Below are 15,502 nucleotides of genomic sequence, written 5' to 3'. Positions count from 1 at the left end.
TCTGGTAGCACTAAATAATTGTTGGTAACTAGGAATATCTTTCTCATAAATTAGAACACAGGGTTCCTTTTTTGATATCTCTGCTTAGATAAGAAAAGGAGAAGCATCCTAATTTTTTTCCCTGGTGTACATTTGTTTGAAAGATTTCTTTATAGGTACTCCCATAAGCAGCAGTGATGTCTCAGAGCACGTAGGTCTTGTCACCGTCTTTCTTTTTTAAAAGCTTTATTTGGAGAGACTTGTTCCAACTGGTGTTAGTGAAACCTGATAGAATGCCTCTTCTTGGGGTTATTTATATGTGTGTGTGTATATATATATATGAACTCCATCCTTTGAGAGACTGTGGCTCAAGCCCTGCTTCATTTTAGCAATTACCTCTGTGTTTTCTCCCAACTGGGGCAGTGCAGAAAGCATCAGAAAACCTGTGCCTCTGAAGATAATACTTTTAGATTATGTAGTGAGAGAACAGAGGATCTGCCTTCCTCACAGCAGAGCTCCCTTTTCTGCTTGTGAAACTGGCAATTTGAGATATAAATTGTTCATTAATGTTTTTAAAAAATGGCTTGATTTTGAGTATTTTTTTTAATCCCATATACTACTTTTATTTCTATAGCACTTAGTATCTATATCCATAAGCAGACACCTGCATATATCAGGCCCTCCACAAACACAAATTTGAAAAAAAAAAATCTCTTCTCCACCCCAGATTTCTATGACAGAATAGAAGGAAAGGCAGCAGGTGAGTACAATCAAAAGGATAGTACAGAAGCATTGAGGCTCTCTTGCTTACCATCATAGACCTTAGCCGAGGTCAAAGTGCATTGGCAGTCTAACTCATGTCTGGCACATTCAATGTGTAAACATTACACTAAAGGGAGGATTTGTTGGAGAATAAGGAGGTGATTTTGTGGCTTTTTACCTGGATGTCCTTCCAAGCAGGAGAAAGCAAGATGTTGTTTGACTTGCAAAAGGCTGCAGCCAGTTTAAAATACACTGATCAGCAAAAGACTGTTCTGCCTGTACTATGAAATGTTTAAAGTAAGGTCTAAAATACATAAATAGTGGTATTTTGCAAAAGCATGTGTAAATTAGAGGGGTCAGGATAAAAGCACATTGAAAGTTTAACAGGATTTTTCCTGTTCTTGATAAGAAGGCCGAATCTTTTTGAAGGGACGAGTTGAACTGACCTGTCATTATTGAAGTAGTCATAGGGAGAAAGATCCCATTTGTTCTGATCCATCTGCTGACATATGCAATAGTGACCAAATTCTGTACTGGTATTTGGGGAAAGGCATATATGTTTAATCAGACATTTAAAAAAGAAGAGATAAAAGACTTTAATCACATTATGTTGAGCTGACCTAGTGTTCCTGCCAGGCTTGGTCCACTCTGGTGCAGTGGTACTGCTGTGTGCCATTTGCATCTGGTGCTTCACACCCAGTCCCAAAGCAGCAGAGCTGCTGGGAGGCAGCAGCTTCTCTTCTGTGGGTGACTGGCTGGAGTAGAAGCTTTCTCCATGATGTCTCTGTTCTTCTTGTCAAGCCCCTGCTGGTGTGTCGTGTTTCTTTCAGCACAAACAAAACGCTCTGGGAAACCAGATGAACTTGTGAGGGAGATGCATTATTTGAATTGTATTCTTGTGCTGCGCTCATGCTTCCTTTCATTTGTACTGGTTAATTTAAAATAACATACCTGCAAAAGGGAGAAAGCAGATGAATTTCCATGCTGAGCAAAATAAAGACTTATTTGCAACTAAATAGTGCTTTCCATGCCACAAAGTTATATTTATGGTCTTCTTTGTAGTATTTCTTAAACAACACAGAATTTGGAGAAATTCAGTCATGTTCTTGGACTACCTGAAGCTACTGATTAGGAAAGATAAAATGAGTGCCTTTGTATGTTTCGAAACGTCTTCATTAAATCAACCCTGCAAAGGTTTTGCTTCACAGGAGCACAGAACACTCCAACAGAACAATTGTTCCAGGGAGAAAAAAAATATCATTTTTCACATTTTTTCCTTGTTGATGTTTCAATTCTATTACAGTGGCAGTTGCTAATTGCTAAATAATACAAGTCACTTGTCAGGAGTTTCTATTAGCATGTTATTATCTCTGCAGAAAAAGGGAGATTAGCTTAGCACTTCGGCTACCAGACCTAGGCAGGATTTTGTACAGAAAAACATCAACATGCAGAGCACAAAATTTTCTCATAAGGCCAGATAAGTATAGGAATTTTTGTTTTGACTGCTAATATGAAATAGCAACATAATAGAGATACAAAGTCTTCAATGCCGAAACATTAGCTATAAAGTTATCAAGTTTACATATTACAGATATTTATTTCTTTTTATTTCGAATAAACCTCAGGAGAATATTTTGTTTGCTCTTTTTAAATTGTTCATTCATGCAACAAAGGCTCTCCATTCTCTGATGATATCTGGTTACTAGATGAAATCAATGTTGGAATAAAATTTGTTGTCAAACTCATAGTACACAATGTTATTTTAGAAGAAACATGTTATTAGGGCATGTCCCTTAATAGTATTGAAAGATCTCATGGATCATGAAGTCATAATAAAAGAACTGTTGTCTGTGCTATTTATTTGGCAAGTATGACGTTTTCTGCTATTTTTCCCCATTTTGTAAATACTCAATTACTCTGGATGAAAAACTCTGACAGCATCACTAGAAAGACAAAGTCCTGCCCTGAAGAGTTTCAAGTCTAACAGGCAGAACACTACAAAGAGGATTAAAGCACACAGATTTCTGTGTGATTAACGCTATGATTCATGTCTTTAATGATGGTGTCTTCTGAAGATTCCCAACCATCTATCAGTTTTTCCTGGGTTTTTTATGTATCCTAAATATTTTGACTGCATCTCTCATTTACCTGTTCATTCTCTACTTCTAACACAGACTTATTCTTCATGATGTATCCCCAGCTTTCCAACTCCATTAATCCCCATCTTCCCTACCTTGTTCTGGCTTTTGAATTAAAAAAAGCAAAAGGAAGAAAATGCCATCAGAGACAGACCACAACACCAGTTTTTATTCTGAACATGGAAAATACTTTTTTATCTAATAATTCAAATAAATCACTTTCCTCACATGCTAGCCATATGCCATGAAGAGCACATGGATTTTTTGGGGGGCAATAGGTATGGGAAGCAGAGAGGGGCTGCCCATAATGATGGAGATTTTTTGTTATCCCTAGATTATATGATTCATTTTCCAGAGACCTAAGAATATGAAGTTTTCCCCTGATATGCACTTCTGCAGAAGCAGATCACAGGCTGGCCATCTGATAGTGACATTACAGCAATGGCCTGATAAACTGTTTCTGTTCCCAAGTCTGAATGAGAGGCAGCCCTCAGAATGGCAAATCCAGACAGAAATCCTGAGCTTCATACACAGGAGGTTTTATGTTTTTTACTGTCATTTTTTTCTGATCCTTGTTCAATATCAAAATACATACAGGCTTTCATTTTTAAATTGCAGGCTGCTTTTAAAAATCAGCTCAGCAACTCAACTGGAATAGATTTTCTAGATATTTCAGCAACCAGCAACCCTCATTCCCGTGTTCACTGACATTCAGAAGAGCTTAGCACTGAAGATATGATCTCCTTAGTCATTGTAGACAGCTTTCTGCCCTTGCAGGCAAACAGGATACACAAATTCTCTTCATAAAGTTCTTTAATTCAATTTTAAACATGCAAAAATATTTTGTTCATGTTACTCTTTCTGGAAAGTTGTTCCAGAGAGTTCAGTGGGTAGGTTTATTTCAGTAGGGTCAGAGTTAAAAGATACTTGTGTTCAGTTTATTATCCCCAGTGGTTCTTGTTCAAGCATTATTCTTTAGCATAAACAGTTTTATTTCCTCCTAGCGTTTAACCCAACACATATTTATTAGCAGCCATATATTTTATTAGCCTATATTTTGTCAAACCAAGCAAGCAAAGCCTTTCACACTCTGGATGATGCTATTCTTTACCTTTTTCAAGTCAAAGTCACTCTTCTTGAGCATTGGTGACAAGTTTCGTGTCATATTAAAGATGAAGTGTCACAAACACTCTCTACAACAGGAATTATGCTTCACTACCTGTACACCTAATACTGCCTAGTGTTGTATTTTGTTGTTTCACAAATAAAAATGTACTGTTGTTACCTCCCCTCGTTATCATTTTCATTCATTGCTTTCTAACTCACAGCACAAGTTCCTCTTACCTCTCTTCAAAGAGTTTTCTTAGGGCAGTGTGGTCCTTATGTAGTCCATGAACAGATATAAGTGCTTCCAGCAAGGGTTCAGAACAGAATTTCTCTCTAAACATTCTCCTTTCTATCTCCTTTTATTGGCTTCTGGGCAACTGACTTCCTAAGTAACTGAAGTGAGGTGCCTGAGCTAAAGATGATAAATACAGATCTGTGTACAGGGTACTTAGTACATTCCCTGTGATCCTTATCACAGAATCACAGAATCAGTTAGGTTGGAAAAGATCTCTGAGGTCATTGATTCCAACCTGTGGCCCAACACCACCATGTCAATGGGACCATGGCACGGAGTGCCACGCTCAGTCTTTCCTTAAACACCTCCAGGGATGGTGACTACACCATCTCCCTGGGCAACCCACTCCAATGACACGTTACCCTTTCTGTGAAGAAATTCTTCCTGATGTCCAACATAAACTTCCCTGGCACAGCTTGAGACTATGTCCTCTCATCCTGTCACTTGTTGCCTGGCAGAAGAGGCCAACCTCCACCTGGCTACACCCTCCTTTCAGCCAGTTGCAGAGAGCAGTAAGATCTCCCCTGAGCCTCCTTTTCTCCAGCCTAAACAATCTGGTGGTCAGTGGAGAGGTCACTGCATTTTCCCAAAAGCATCCCTGGCAAGGGATCGCTCCGGCAGCGCCGCTTAGCATGCTAGCAGGCTAACTTCTTCACCTGTGCAGATGGAGGCACAAAAGCACACACACTCAAGCTGGATAGCTCATGTGTTACCAGAGACAAAGAGTCAGGAGGGGTCTCTGTATAGAGTTCCACAGATGAAGGTTTACTGCAGCCATGCCACAGAAGTGTCCAGGGACGAAGAACTGAGAAACAATGCAGGGTCCAGGGTTTTGTACGGGCGCGGGGCAAGCATCAAGGACCAGTGGTCTGAGGGTACAGAAGCGGCACACAGGTGGGACTAGGGTAGGGGAGCCAAGGGGGAAACTCTGGGGAGAGGCGAGGGGCAAGTGCCAACCGGCCAGCCAGCCAGACCAAATCTGCATAGAACTACAAGACTGATGGGGGAGACTTTCCTTCTCACCCTGAGTCAGGGGATGATCTTAAACTTTGGAGCTGGCCTACCAAAAGGCCTCTCATGCTCTGGAGCTCTTTGGCCCCTCGGCCTCCACTGCCACTGGCTCAGCCGCCTCAACAGTCTGGAGAAGCTCCCTCAGCCACTCTTTGTCAGGCTTGTGTTCCAGACTTTCTGCAGCTACCTACTGCCACCTCTTCTTAACCTACCCCCTTAATATCCTCCACCTGTTTCCTGCAGTGACCCAGATAACGTATGTCTGTCTTAAGTATGGGTAGTACTTTTAGTACCCTCCAGACATCTGGGACATTGCTCTCCAGACAATGGCTATGAAACACTGGGCTACGTGGTTAACACTACCAGTACTTCTAATTTTGGTTAGCAGCATGTGAGATGTCTATTTCAGAAGGACTTGAAGAACGGCTGCTCCACGTGTGACCATACCATCTGTACCACTCATCCACAGAATGATTCCTTCTAACAATATTGAGATCTGCAGTGAAAGACAAAAAGTTAGTGCTTTTTAAGTGCAACAAAACAAATCAGAGGAAACAAACGATCAATGTCCTGAGTTTTCCTTTTTGTTAAACATGTTAAACATTTGTTAAACAAGGTGAGCAGTACAATGTTAGGAAAAACCTGACTGCAGAATCTGCAAGTTGATATGGCAGCTCTAACAAAGCTTTGCTTAAAATTTGCTAGTATCTTGGAGTTTTGTTTCCATTTAGGTTGAGATAATTTCCATTCCCATTATGGTCTTGCTTTGCCCCCAGATCCAACATCACTAATTGTATTGATAAGTGAAGCAAGTGCTCATTTAGTTTTGAGGACCTTTCAAGATTATCTTAAATCTTGACCTTCTCAACACATTTCTTTTTCCTTGCTTTATTTTAATTAAAATGTTTGAGAAATATTTGCCACGGTTTCAAATAACCTTTGAAAGCTCTAGCAGATCTTGACTTGCTGTCCTCTTGAACTCTTGATATATGGCTGTTTATTCTAGCATTTCAGTGGGAGTTGTAATGCTAACCTCTTCAGAAAATCTAGCTCCAAGAATGAGTTCGAAGCTCGTAAAAATTCTAGCCTGAATCCTTAAGTATTTTCAAAAGCATGCAAGAAATGATGAAGGCTAATTACAAGTGACTTCATGTAAGTCATTTAGATATTTTTGAAATTCTTTTCAAGAGTATAAAATTGTCAGTCATGTAGTACAAATCTTTTGTAGTTGGCTCATTTTGTATACAATGAAGAACTACTAATTTATACCTTCTGCATTTTCAAGCGTAAAAAAGTCAATTTTTTTCAGAAGCAGCTTTCCATATGTACTTAAGATTACTATAAGTTCACTGCACATGTTCTGTATTTACCATTTCACACTTCTGTTTTGTGTTAATACAACAAATTACAATGTATCAGCTTGTAACATTGTCACTTGCTGGTTTATCTAAAGCTCGTTAACATTTTTTATTATAAATTAGCAAAAATTATCATATTTTAGAATCAAGAAATGAAAAGATCAAAGCTGCCTACTCAATCTTCTAGGGGTTTGCACTAAGTTACAAGACTATTCCATCAAACTAGTTTGAGGCATTTTGTAAAATGAGATACTGCTTCATGATTCTACCTTCTGGAATGTTCCTGGGAAACCAGCTGCAAATGTCCTGTCGCTTTTAATACTGGCAATATTTTTTACTTCTGTTTCATATATAAACACTGGCAGTAAACAGAACATTTAAAATGCTTTTTAAGAAGAAGTGTCTTGGTATTTCTCATAGAGTATATACACCTTGATGATTCTGACAGCTGGATAAACACTAAATAGACTTCCTAAAATGCAATAGCCATATAGAAATTAGAAAGTGAGAATCTGGCATACTCTCAAGGTTATGTAAAGACAAAGTGATTAACTACCAAGACTACATAAAGGGAAGACTTCCTGTCTCCGCATATATTGGGACGAAGTGCACTGATGACTATTCTGCCAGTACCAACACACATGCAGGAGATGCTAAAGTATTGCGCTTATGGCAGGAATGGATCACTACAGTTTGGGTTACTAATCCTCCACCCATTGGCATAGAATAAGAGTGACGCAGAAGAAAAGATGCTAGTTCAGCAGCTTCCATCTTGTCTGGGACTCAAACTCAGGACTGAAATGGTTATTTTAGGAAAAACTAATAATTTCTGCAGAAGCAGAGATAATTTGATGTGCAGTTCTGTTTTTATTTGGCATTATGTGAATATGACATATGGGAAAGCTGCCCTGTGCTGCCTTTGGGAGATGCCCTGTCATTCACAAGCCATTGGATGTGTTCTGTGTGTGTCTACACTCCTGACACCCTCAGTCTGCTTGGTGAAGCTACAGCCTGCTTGTGTGACACATGACAGGAGTGGTTGTTCCTGCTTTGTCTGTCCTGTAGTCCTTGTGCCATGACGACTCTGACTCCTTTTATCAGACCCTCCCCTGAGAGGTCTGCATCACGCTCTGTGTTGTGGCACTGGCATGCTCCATGCATGGCTGAGTGAGCCTGACATGACCAGTCCCTCATTCCTCCTCAGAGGTCCTTCTGCCTCCAGCTGCACCTGAAGGCTGGTGCCTGGCTTTGTTTGGACTGGGGCTGTTTGGAGCTTTTGCATCTCACAGCCAGTGGGAGAGGTAGGCCCTGTGCTTCTGCCCCAAGCCTGGAGTCAGGGATCTCATCCTTCTCCTGGAAGTAAGGTGTGGGGGATCCCACCTGTGTGCTCCTCTTCACCCTCCCCAAAGTCCCAGATGTCAGTCAAGGCCATGGCTGTAGTCCTACTCCATTTTGCCCACACACAGATACAGCTTTGGCAGAGGGCTGCAAGGGGCTGTTCCATAGGTATAGGGCAACCAGCTATATCGTCTTATCAAAATCTACCCTCTTCAGTGTAAGGAGAACACATTGCCTGATCTATGCAAATATTCAGCAGCTGCCCAGCAGCACCACCGAGGCCCCTTTTCCTTGGTCAAGAAGGTCACTATGGTCCTGCTCTGCACAGTCACTCTCACTGATTCACTTACTCAGATTAAGATGAGGAAAACTATCATTGGCTTGAATGTAACCAAAGTACAAACCCAAAACTCTCTCCTAAAACTAGCTGTAGTGTTATGCTGAGTGTAGTAGTCTGCAGCAACCAGGAAGCAGGGATGGCAAGAAAAATACAGCATTGACCCATATATCTTCTGTATTAGAGAGGTCAGCTCTGGGTGGCTCATCTGACCTTCAAAGGCCCAGACGTGCCAAGCCACCCATAGCTGACAGATAGTGCAAGTTTGGTGACTTGTCATCTGCGCAAATAAGCACAATTCTTGACTCAGCAGTTCCAAATGACATAACATACCTTGACAGGGAAACTTGATAGCAAAGCAGCTTTGGATGGAAAGTTATTTCTGGCGGCCTAATCCCTTGCCTTAGGCATGTGGGGTGTGATGTCTTGTATCTCAGTGGCTTTGCAGCTGGGGTGCTCAACAAACCTGAGCAAGTATTACTATTCAATCACTGAATCACATTTCTACTGCTACTGACAGTACAGAAAGATGGTCCAAGTCCAGTGGGGAACTTCAGGAGCAAAGACAAAATCTCCTCAGATGAAACTGTATTTCCTTTGCCAACCAAACAGTAATTAATGGTGATTAATACCTCTACTCTTAAGAGCAAGAGAAAGTTCTGTAAAGAATGGGATATTCAAACACTCAGAGGGACAAATTTGAGATTATCTCTAATGCCTGTGAACTCAGTAAGATCCGATGATTTATCCTGGTTGAAAATTTAGATTCTAATACCTACAAGTAGCCTCATGAACATGATTAAATTCAAGTACTGTCCCTCTCTTTCTTATGTCTGCACAGGAACTAGAAGTTTGGTACCAATATAACTTGGTCTTATTCTTTATTTTGTGATCTAAAATTCTAGACACATACATACAATTGTACGTATGTGTCTAGAGTAATTATGAAATAAATGTTATTGTCTTGGTTTTCCAGTACCATGGAAGTGTCTTCCAATATCCTCATGTTATTAATTCAAAATTTTTTTAAGGATAAAAAGCTCTTCCAATTTTACTCATTTTTTTACTCTTTAAGAATGTGGCTATCAAATTTTTTTAAATGAAATAATCATGAAAAGAAAGAAAGCTAACGATGGAATAAGTATTTCATTCCTTCTGGTATTTTGCTCTGAAAAACTAATATGAACCACTGGAAAATGCTATAGTGTCTCACCTCACTGAACAGTAATTTACAATGCAAATGTATGTAATTTTCCTTAAGCATAGTAGACTCAGGGGAAAAAAAATAAGGTATGCAGTCAGTCCTGCTCTGTAAACACACAAAAGAAACTGCTCCTGAAGATTCAACTCCAATTTCCTTTTCCTTTAACAACTATTTTCATTAACATTGTATTATATTTTTTGTTATAATGACTGTCCTGGCAGCCTTATGCAGGAGCTGTAACAGTGGTAAATGCTTATAAGCAACTCTTTAAGTAGATCTCAAAAAGCAGAAAATAATGGATTCCTTTTAATAAACTTTCCACTCTTGGTTCAAAAGGAATAGTCTTATATTGTCTCTCAGGTTTTAAGCCGTTGTGAGGCATAGCTGTGTTGGTAATTGAAGGTCTCAGTGTCTGTCCCAGCAGAATGACAGCTCTAGGCTCTTTCATGTGTTTGCTGCAAAGTGGTAGAAGGAAGGATGGAGCACCAGAGGAGGGGTGGTAGGGTCCATGTATGGGCTTCCCTGCTATCACAAGAAATACACACGGATGTAGGAGTCAGCTGTGAAAAGTTTTCTTACCAGACTCCTTTCCCTGCCCATGGAGCCCAGCATTCCTCCTCTGTAGCTGTCTGTATGCAAGGATTGGAAAGCATTTCAGAAAAAATATTGCAGTCTGTGAAAATTTTCTCAGTGGTCGGATTAATTTTTCCCTTTCACCTTTCACTCCTTGTTAGTGCTAGCATATTTCTTGACTGTGGCATCTCTCACACTTTCAAGATTTACAGAGTTTGCAAAACACAGTATTGGCACACTGAGTAATAACCCAATAAAATGTCTCTCTGTTCTTTTCAAACCTAAGGCAGATACTTCCAGTGGCCTTCATCTCATTCAGATGATGTGGATTCATCTCCATTAGGGCTTTTGGTTGGAACAACAGTGTGAGCTCATAAGGAAGTCCTGAATGTCCTCATTTCCTATGTCTCAGAACTTACAGACCAGTTCTGGGGGTGGGAACTGGATGACTTTTGGCGGAAACTCAGTGGGAATCTGCCATCCGGGGTGCATCACGTGCACTGCAATCACCAGTGCACACAGGCATAGGAAGCCAAGACTGGCTCTTCAAACACCTTCAAGCTGCATGTTTCATGACTATGTTCAATCCAGGATACCAGACTACATCTAACAAGATAATATCCACGAGCCATGGGTTATGTGGGATTAGGGGGCTCAGCACCACCTCTTTTGGTCTACTAATCCACCCCTTTACTGCAAAATTAGGAACTTGCATAGACATACCCTGGGTCTTGGAGCTAAATTCCTCTCTTCTTAGAGCAGCCATCATTTATATATATATATGTATATACAAAAATAAAATACTGAGTGTAAGCAGAGGGACTATCAACAAAATTGAAATTAAATCTTTTTCTACTTCCTAAAAATACTGTAATTTTATCCATGAAAATTCAATGCTTACAGAATGTGATTTTCTGTGAGACTGTTATTCAATCAATTTTCCAGGGGGACTGATTGATGCTGAGTGGGTGGCAGTCGAGTAGCATGTCAAGGTCACACATTGAGACATTGCTTTTCCTGAGACTGCAGCCCAGCATCTTGCTGACTAGCAGCTCTTAATAGAGGCAGCCTGCACCTGTTAGAAATTACTAGAAATGGCCATGTAACTATCAACCACTGAAGAAAAATGTAACAACATTGAATAGTCCCCACATTAATGGATCTCGTTTTCAGGTGAATGCTACACAAAGGCAAAAAAAAATCTTTCAGGTACATTACTGGATAGTGTTTTCTCCTGTGCTGATCACAGGCACGTTATTCTGCTGGCCAGTTGAACATGTCCAATGCACTCTTAGGATGCATTCTAAAATATTTTTTAAAAGTACTAATAAGTATTTAGGATTAAAAATATAGTCCTGTGCTCTTGTTAGTCCTGACCTATTTTGGTAAAGATGAATGTTTAAGTTACCCTGTGTACATTATTATGTTTAGAGGAGCAGATGTCTTTTATCTGTGCTTCTTGTCGTGAAATTATTTCCTAATGATGCCTCATCTCCTGCTGCCCAGGTATGTTGTTTTGTTCCATATGAAGTCAATATGTGAAGAAAATTACACTTTTTGCTATTCAGACCAGAATAACTGAAGTGTTGTTCTTTTTAGCCTGAATTTCTGGAAATATTTCATGCCACTTGAGTCTTCTTTGTGCTAAGAATCATCAACTTAAAGGATAAAAAAAGGGTAGTGAAGCCTGTAAACATGTTAAGAGAAAATAATTATGAAATGCTTGTATGTCACTCAGTGGCAGTGATGCCTTTTCCTGGTCTTAAAATCAAGTCATACACAGTTAGAAGGGGAAAAGGGATTTTACATTGGTATTTATTTTAAGGATCCTTAGGTGCACACATCCAGGTCATATGCATTGAGATGCACCCCGCGAAAAAAATGCCCCCCTCAAAAGATTTGGTATATCATTATAGGTTTTACTAATTAGCATATCTATCAAAATTTCCCAATGAGAGGCTTGAGTGCGCCCCCCCCCCCCCCCCCAAGGAGCCTTCTCCTGGATGGTTCTATCTTAGTTTACAGAATGTGTTCTGGAGAGGACCTTGGGGTCTGGGGCACACTGATCCCTAGCTACAAAGCTTCTAAAATGTTTAGTCTCTTAGCTTGATGTCATAGGTTAGCAAGCATAGTCCTTGCTAAGGGGTGCTTACAGTTTCCTCTGGGACCTGACAGAACCTATCAGCTGGCCAGTTTGAATATGGACAATTCTCTAAGCCACTTAAAGTTGTGAACACCTCTGTGATCCACATTTAAGAATAGGCAAACTCCCCCCCAAGCTCTCTCTCGTTTCCGGCGCTGGCACAGGTGGCTGCGGGCCCCGTGTGGGGGCCAGCGGGCCCGGCCAGGCCCTGCTTGGGCCAGGCCGGGCCGGGCCACGGCCATCCTGGAGCCATGGACCTGTTCCAGCCGTGGAACCCCCCCCACTGCCTTGCCGTGGGCAGCCGGAGCGGCTCGGCTCTCCCCCCTCTCCACTGCGATAAGAAAAATTCAACATTCCAGCTGCAAAGCTGCAAGGCCGAGGTGAGATTAACCCTTTTTATTGCTGTGAAGAGCTGAAAACCTGAGGGAAGAGAGAGAGGAGATGCTTAAAGCTGAAATTCTGTTGGGAAGCTATGATATATCAGAGTATCCTGTTGTAATTTCATGAAGATATGGGGGGTGGAGTGTTCAGCTCGTAAGCAAAAGCACCTGCGCCGAGATAGGCAGATGCTGACGCAGCTGTAATTTCATGAGAAGTTTGGACAGGGAGAGATGGACCAGATGAGGACTTTTGCTCCAAACGGGAAAGGAGAAAACCTCAGTTCCTAGAGATGCTCCCAGAGATAGTCCTAACGATGAAGATGATGAAGACCCTTTGCTCCCAGGGAAGGAGAAGGGCCTCTGTTTTTGTTTCTGAACGGCTCAACCTTAAAATTGTACCCCAAGAAACTTCAAGAGTGGACCCTCGAAAGCAGTTGCAGGAAAAGCTGCAAGTCGGGGGAAAGGACTCACACGCAGGCAGAGAGACTCCTCTTCCTAAATGGACTGAACAATATTTGGAAGTGGGCGGCTGTCTCGTGATACTGTTTTCATTCATAGCATGAGCAAGAAGAGACTTCTCTTTCTAAATGGACTGAACAAGGTTGTTATGGAAGTGGTAACAGACTGAACATCTTAAGGGTTGTCTTTTTACATTGTCAGTGGGAGAAGGGAGGAAGGTGGGGGGAGGAGGAGGAGAGTTCTGAAGGTGGTATAATTTTTTTTTTCCTCTTTTAGGTCTGTTAATAAACTTCTTTCTATTCTTTCAAGTTTGGTGCCTGCTTTGCATTTCTCCTAATTCTTATCTCACAGCAGATAAAGAGTAATGAGTATTTTGGACCAAACCACTACACTAAATTGGTGTTTCCGCCCGGTTACAAACCGAACCCGCGACACTTGACAAACAAGTCCATGAATGTAGGCAAAAAGCACTAAGAATACAGAAGTTGTAAAAAAGGTACAACAGGGATATAAAAGAAAAGGCAAAATATCTTCATGGCATCAGCAGCATAAGCATGCTTTGAAGGTAAGTGTCAGCCTAAGGTTCCAAAATCAGGGGTGATGCAGAGAAAATGAAATCATCTTTTGTTGAAGAATGGTTAGAGGATCAGGGGCATGGGTCATTGATAGAATTATGGGATCAATAAAAGAACTGTACAAGCAAAAGGCCTGCAAGCAGAGGTTTGTGTGAGAAACTGCCTGCATGAGAAAGCACCTGTGTGAGAAACAGGCCTGAGAACAAAAAGGGAGTTTTGAGGATGTGCAGCTGTGTAGATAAGATGTACTGACCCTGAGAAGGGAGGGTGAACTCTGAATTCTTTAATCATAACATAACTAGTAGAAGCTTGCCAATGTAGTCTAATTATGTAGAAGCAGAACTGCGCTGTGATAGGTTTAAGCCAATAGAGAGTTAACAAGCTGGTATACTGTATAAGTGCCTCTGGATTGCTAATAAACAGAGCTTGCTTTTATCAATCATATTGGTTGTCTGCAATGTCTCCCCCCCGCCGAAGTCGTCGAACTTTTTCAACAATCTTTGCCAAAATTTAAAGAACAACATGAAAATAAAAAGAACTTGATATGGTTTAAAATAATTTAATAGTTTAGATTAAAATAAAGGTTGGCAGAAAGAGCTTTCTCCTTGTTAAAAAAACTTGGTTCAAGTATAGAATAAAGTGTCCTCTCAAAGTGTTTAAATAATAATATTACTTTTACCTACATGATCAACTTTTTTTCCCCCTAACTAATTAAAACAATGCTTTCAAATGCAGATATGCAAGTAAACAATATATCTCTGAAATTACCAAAATAGGGTGTTAGGGCCCCAAATTCAGTTAAAGATCTTTCAAAATGATGACTATAAAACACCTGTTGGCCTGATATTCAAATCACTCCACTGTGAAGTCACACTGTGGTGGGTTGACCCTGACTGGATGCCTGGTGCCCACCAAAGCCGCTCTGTCACTGCCCTCCTTAGATGGATAGGAAAGTAAAACAAAAATCTCATGGGTTGAGATAAGGACAGGGAGACACCACTCACCAACCACCATGATGGACAGAACTGGGGAAAATTCATTTGATTTATCACCAGTAAGGTCAGAGTAGGATAGTGAGAAATAAAATCAAATCTTACAACACTTTACCATCACCCCTTCCTTATTCACAGACTTGACTTCACTCCTGACATCTCTACCTCCTCCCAGCAGTGGTGCAGTGGGAATGGGGCTGCAGTCAGTTCATCACACGTCTCTGCTGCTCCTTCCTCCTCATGGAAGAACTCTTCACACTTCTTCTCTGCTCCAGCCTGGAGTCCCTCCCACAGGAGACAGCCCTCCACAAACTTCTCCCACTTGAGTCTTTCCCATAGGCTGCAGATCTTCACTAACTGCTCCAGTGTGGGTCCTTCAGGAACAGGCTGCTCCAGCATGGATCCTTCACGGGCTAACAAGGCCTGCCAGGAACTTGCTTCATTGTGGGCTTTCCATGGGGTCACAACGTCCTTCAGACATTCACTTGCTCCAGTCTGGGCTCTTCCATGGCTACAGGTGGATCTCTGCTCCACCATGGACCTCCTGGGGCTGCAGGGGAACAGCTGCCTCACCATGGTCTGCACCAGGGGCTGCAGAGGAATCTCAGCTCCAGCAACTGGAGCACCTCCTGCACCTCTTTATCCATGACCTTAGTGTCTGCAGGTCTGTTTTTCTCACATTCTCACGCCTCTCTCCAGTTTCTGCTGCTGCTTGTCCCCTGTTTCTTAAGTCTGTTATCCCAGAGGTGTTACCACCACTGCTGATGGCGTTGGCCCTGGTCTGTGATAGTTCTGTCTTGGAGCCAGCTGGCATTGGCTCTGTTGGACAGGGGGGAAGCTTCTGGTAGCTT

Source organism: Coloeus monedula (genome assembly GCF_965178545.1).
Source record: "Coloeus monedula genome assembly, chromosome: 3".
NCBI lineage: Eukaryota > Metazoa > Chordata > Aves > Passeriformes > Corvidae > Coloeus > Coloeus monedula.
This window is presented reverse-complemented; position numbering follows the sequence as displayed.